The sequence below is a fragment of the Hipposideros armiger genome, unplaced genomic scaffold (assembly GCF_001890085.2).
Source record: "Hipposideros armiger isolate ML-2016 unplaced genomic scaffold, ASM189008v1 scaffold_226, whole genome shotgun sequence".
NCBI classification, from domain to species: Eukaryota; Metazoa; Chordata; class Mammalia; order Chiroptera; family Hipposideridae; genus Hipposideros; species Hipposideros armiger.
Genome location: NW_017731576.1, coordinates 1,721,524 through 1,727,119, shown reverse-complemented (window position 1 = coordinate 1,727,119; position 5,596 = coordinate 1,721,524). Strand labels below are relative to the sequence as shown.

The 5,596-nt window shown below is 38.4% G+C and overlaps 1 pseudogene; it reads right to left on the bottom strand.

Moving 5' to 3' along the window:
* Window positions 1-1,019: 1,019 nt before the first annotated feature.
* Window positions 1,020-2,463, bottom strand: LOC109389229 (nascent polypeptide-associated complex subunit alpha pseudogene; annotated as a pseudogene).
* Window positions 2,464-5,596: the final 3,133 nt, after the last annotated feature.

The window sequence follows — 5,596 nt, the reverse complement described above, 5'->3', positions numbered from 1 at the left end:
ATGGTTCAAAATTTTAGATTGGTAGTTATTTTCCTCTAGAACTTTGAAAACACCATTCTATTGTCTGTAACTTCTATTGCTGTTGGGAGATGTCAGTGTATATTTGCTTGCTTTGTAGGTAACCTACCTTTTCTCTGGTTGTCTTAAGATCGTTTTTCTTTTCTTTTGTCCTACAGCTTCCCTTTGATTTGTCTGCCTATGGATTCATTTATATTTATTTTGCTTGAAATAAATTATGCTTTCTGAATCTGAGGTTTAATGCGTTTCATCAGTTCTAGAGCTTTTAAAGACACTGTCTTTTTAAATATTGCCTTTCCCCGTTCTCTCCCTTCTCAGGTATGATATTCTTCCTGGAGGTATATTAGATCTTCTCATTCTTATCCCCCATTTCTTTTAGCTTCACTTCTAATATTTCCACTTCCCAATTCCTCTGTGTTAGCTTCTGGGTGATTTCTTTAGATTTATTTCTAGTTCACTAATTCTTTCTATGTCTAATTGTTGTGTAAACCATCCTTAAACATTTTTGATTAAGTGATATTTTCCATTTCCAAAAGTTCCTTTTAAAAATTTAGCATTTTTATGGTGTCTTGTTTTAGCTCATCTTAAAAGTTCCATCTTTATTTCTTTATTTTAGACATGCTTATTCTATAAGTCCATAGCACACAACTCTTATGTTTATGTTAATAGCTTGTTTAATTCTATTGTTTTTTTAATTTATTGTGATTCTTGCAAATTGTGGCTTATTTCTTTGTGTGACCTCATGTTTGGCAGTGCTTTGTACATGGGAGTCCAACATTGCTAGCTGGGTTAACAGTGTGTTCCTCCAGAGAGGTTTATACTTTGCTGCTGCAGTCTGGGGTCAGCTTTTTCCCTCTTGCTGACACTTGTGGAAGAACTCCCTTTACTATCTCTCTCTTTTTTTTATCCCACAAAAAGCCATAACTTTATTAATGATAGAAACAGTATACATTTCAAACCAAGCTGTAGATACTCTTTTGAAGCTTAAAAAAAAAAGTTGCTCATGTTTTAGATGGTTGCATTGTTAATTCCATAATAGGATTTACAATAACATTGCTGTTGTTCTTCAGGGCTTGGACTGCCTTTGCTCTTGACACATTTGTTTGTGACATGACAAATTCTATGTTCTTAACTTCCACACCTGTTTCATCAAACTCTTCCTCTTTGCTCTCCTTTTGTATGATTCGAGTCAGTGTTTTCTTGAATGTGTGAGAGAGCTTCACCTTGAACTTTGAATTTCTCAGCAGCTGCTAGCTGTGCTTGCTGAGATAAATCCTTGATCTTGGTTTCCCCCCAAACTATTGTATATAGGTATCTGAAGCTGGGCTCTTGTAGACCTCTGGTTTTGTGACAACAAAGAGGATATTCTTAGATTTCTAGATAGTGACCCTAGTAGCCCCTAAAAACTGTCAAAAAGACCAAATTTGGACATAGCCTTCTGTGCCTTCTTTTCACTTCAGCTCTGTTTTGCTTTACTGACTGGTTCTTCATTGATTTCAGAGCCTGCTGCCAGCTGGGCTTGTTGTGTGATCACCTGTGTGGAAACTTGTTCCTTGAGCTCTGGTACTGATTCATCACTGTCAGATTCTGTTCCAGGTCCTGTCTCAGCCTGAGGCTGTGGCAATTCTTGCTCTGTAGCAGGGACAGTTTCTGTAGCTTCATTGGGCGTTTTGTGCAGGAGAACACGGAGCCAAGATGGTGGCACAAGGAGAGTTCTTTACTATTTCCTTAAATGTAGGTTTGATAGCCAAGTTTCCTCTCACTTTTTGTTTGTCCAAAAACATTTTTATTTCATATTAATTTTGCAGAATATTTCTCAAGGTTTAGAATTCTAGGTTAGCCATTATTTATTTGCTTTATTTTCCTGACATATATGAAAATCATTCCATTGTTCTAGCTTTTATCATTTCTGTTATAAAATCAGAAGTCCTTCTTATTGGTTCTCCTTTGAAGGTAAGGTGTCTTTCTTTTCAGTCCACTATTAAAATGTTCCCTCTGTCTCCTTTTCTCCAACCTCCATCCCTGTTTTTTCAGCAGTCTTACTATGATGTGCCTTATTATGAGGTGTACTTTTCTTTGACTTTTTCCTGTTGTGAGTTAATAGAGTGTTTAGACTCTGTGGATTTGTTTTTCATTACTTTGGAAAATTTTTGGTGATTCTCTTCTATTGGCATTGTTCTGTATCATCCTGTTTCTTCTTTCTGCTCTGATTCAATGTATATGGGGCATTCTCACCATTTCCCACATTTCTCTGATGGTCTTTTCTGTACTTTTCTACCCTTTCCCCACATTTAGGAATTTACAGATTTTTTATTGGCCTATATTCTAGTTTCCTAAGCCTGTGTTCTTTCTCTTCAAGCATTAGTCTTATTTTCTACTGCTTTATTTCCTAATTCAGTAATACTCACTTATACTGTGATTAATCTTATCTAATGTGTTCTTCATTTTGAGATATTGTATTTTCTGATTTTAGAATTAATTTCTATTTAAGTCTTCTTAATAGATTACAGTATTCTGAATGAATGTATGTTGATGTTATCTTTCACCAGAGATATTTTGCATTCCCTTCTGATAGGAGATAAAGTGGTGGCTGATCACCTTAATCAAACCAGGGACTGACCTCATACCTGGCAGAATAGCTGCTATCAAAAAGACAAGAGAGGGCTGGCTGAGTGGTTCAGTTGGTTAAGAGTTTGCTTAAGAGCTTGAGCTCTGAGCAACAGGGTCACTGGTTCGATTCCCACATGGACCAGTGAGCTTCCCCGAGCTGCACTTGAGCTGAGCTGCCAACAGGTGGCAGGATGGCTCGGCTGGTGAGAGCACATGCTCCTAATGACAAGGTTGCCTGTTCAGTTTCCTCATGGTAAAAAAAAGAAAAAAAAAAGACAAGAGAAAACAAGTGTTGGCAAGGATATGGAGAAAAGGGAACCCTTGTGCACTGTGGGTGGGAATGTAAATTGGTGCAGCCACTATGGATAAGGGTATAGAGGTTCCCCCAAAGATTAAAAATAGAACTACCATATGATCCAGCAATTCCACTCTGGGTATTTATCTGAAGAAAATGAAAACACTAATTCCAAAAGATATATGCACCCTCATGTTTGTTGTAGCATTATTTGTAATAGTCAAGTTATGGAAACCACCTAAGTGCCCATTGATGGATGAATGGCTAAATCAAATGTGAGATATTGCATGATTTCACTTATATATAGTATAAAAAAAAAACCATACAAACCAAAACCAAGCTCATAGATACAGAGAACAGATTGGTGGTTGCTGGAAGTGAGGAGTGGGAGCCGTGTGAAATAAGTGAAGAGGGTCAAAGGTACAAACTTCCCATTATAAAATAATAAGTCATGGGGATGTACTGTACAGCATGGTGACATAGTTAATAATACTGTACTGCATATTTGGAAGTTGCTAAAGAGTAGATCATAATTCTCATCCCAAGAAAAAGATTTTTTTTGTAACGATGTATGGTGACAGGTGTTAACTAGGCTTATTGTGGTGGTCATTTTGCACATATATAAAAAAATATCAAATCATTATGTTATATACCTGAAGCTAATAAAAAAAAATCAGGAACTGTGCTGAGTTGCAAGTATTTTCTATTAAAAGTAACCTTAAATAAGCATATTAACTACAAATTGTTCATATAAAAACTTTAAGTATTAAAAAATACCATTTTAAGTAACATTAGATAAATATACTAAAATTGTAGGTATATATTGATGTCTTTTTATCTAATGCTAAACACATTCACTGTCTATATAACTTGGGGTTTTCTATCATGCTAAATAGTAACTGATTTATATTCATTCAGAATATTCATTTATTCATTAACCCAATCAAGTATATATTGAACTTTAGTATTATACACTCCTCAAGACACTCAAAGTTTAGAGAAGAAAATGACATAGGCACTATTACATTTCAGGATAAAATTCAATGAGTGTCAAAAAGCAGGGCTTCCAAGTTCTGTTTCTTTTTTCCACCATTGGCACATGCCTTGGACGTATATAAGGCAGACTATGGCATATGAATAATTCCATAGTAACTGGCCATCAGGACACCATTGCTGTTGTGGTTAGGAGAACATACTGGATTACAGATGTTGCAGAAACCATTTGGGGATGCTGCTTATCTCACAATGGTTATCTCCATTCTGGGAATGGCCTGAAAAAATAAAGAGGGGCCTCCAGGGGTCATGTCTGTGCTAAGTGGCTCTAGACATACCCCTCTCTGCTCTCTGAAGTAAGAGAGAAACAAGCCAAAAATTTCAGCAAGATATCCCAGTGTGGTGGCTTAAAAAATATCTATAAATTATTTTGACACTCTTCCCACTGAGAGGTAGGGTATAGTTCTCCTCCCCTGGAATCTGAATAAGCTTGTGACTTGCTTGTAACCAATAAAGTAGAGCAGATGAGACATTGTGTATCCTCCAACAGTAGGTCATAAAAGGTGATACAACTTCAATCTTGTTAGCTGGAAAAATTGCACTGGAGCCCTGAGCCACCATGTAAGATGCTCTATTACTGTGAGACTGCGATGCTGTGAGGAAGCTCAGGCCATATGGAGAGGCCATGTGTAGGTGCTGTAGTTGACAGCCCCAGCTGAGGTCCCAGATGCAGCTAACATCAGCTACCTAGGCATGTGAGTAAATAAGTTTCCAGATAATTCCAGCCTCTAACCATTGAGCCCACCCCCAGACACTGAGTCTTCCTAGCCAAGGCCCCCAGAACATCACGGAGCAGAGCCATTCCCACTGTGCCCTATCTAAATTCCTGACCCATACAATGTATTAGCATGATAAAATAATTGTTTTAAGTCACGAAGTTTGGGGGGGAAATGTGTTACGCAGCAATAGTAACTGGAATATCCAATAATCTTCCACTAAATCTCCCTTTTGGCCTAAGCCAGTGTGAGTTAGATTTTTGTCTTTTCCAATCAACAAGACCTGACTAATATAGCAAAGGAGTGCAAATGATTGTGGAAATAAACTTTGCCTTCTTTATTTTAAGAAGACGTAGACACTTTGATGCTTTAATATTAGTAGGAAAATACTTTCTGCTCACTTGATAACTGACACATTGGCACATGGTGACACAGGCTGAGAACCACTGCCCCAAAGAAGTGACAAAGCAAGAAAGTTCTGTGGGAGAGTGGAGAATGGGGAGAATGAAAATGTGCTGTGCGCCTGGTGGGAAGGGCTGTATATTGGTTGTCCAAGCAAAGAGAGCACAAAGTCCTCACGACATGCCAGCTTGGCTTTTTTTTTTTAAAGATTTTATTGGGGAATTGGGGAAGGGAAACAGCCAAGTTGTTGTCGTTCAATCTTAGTTGTGGAGGGCGCAGCTAGCTCAGCTCCAAGTCTACTCACCATCCGGCCGGCCTGCCGGTGGCAGCTCAGCGTGCGGTGTTCAATCTTAGTTGCAGGTTGGCATAGCCCACTATCCCATGCGAGAATCTAACCGGCAACCTTGTTGTTAGGAGCACATGCTCTCACCAGCTGAGCCATCCTGGCACCTGTCGGCAGCTCAGCTCGGCGCAGCTCACTGGCCCATGTGGGAATCACACC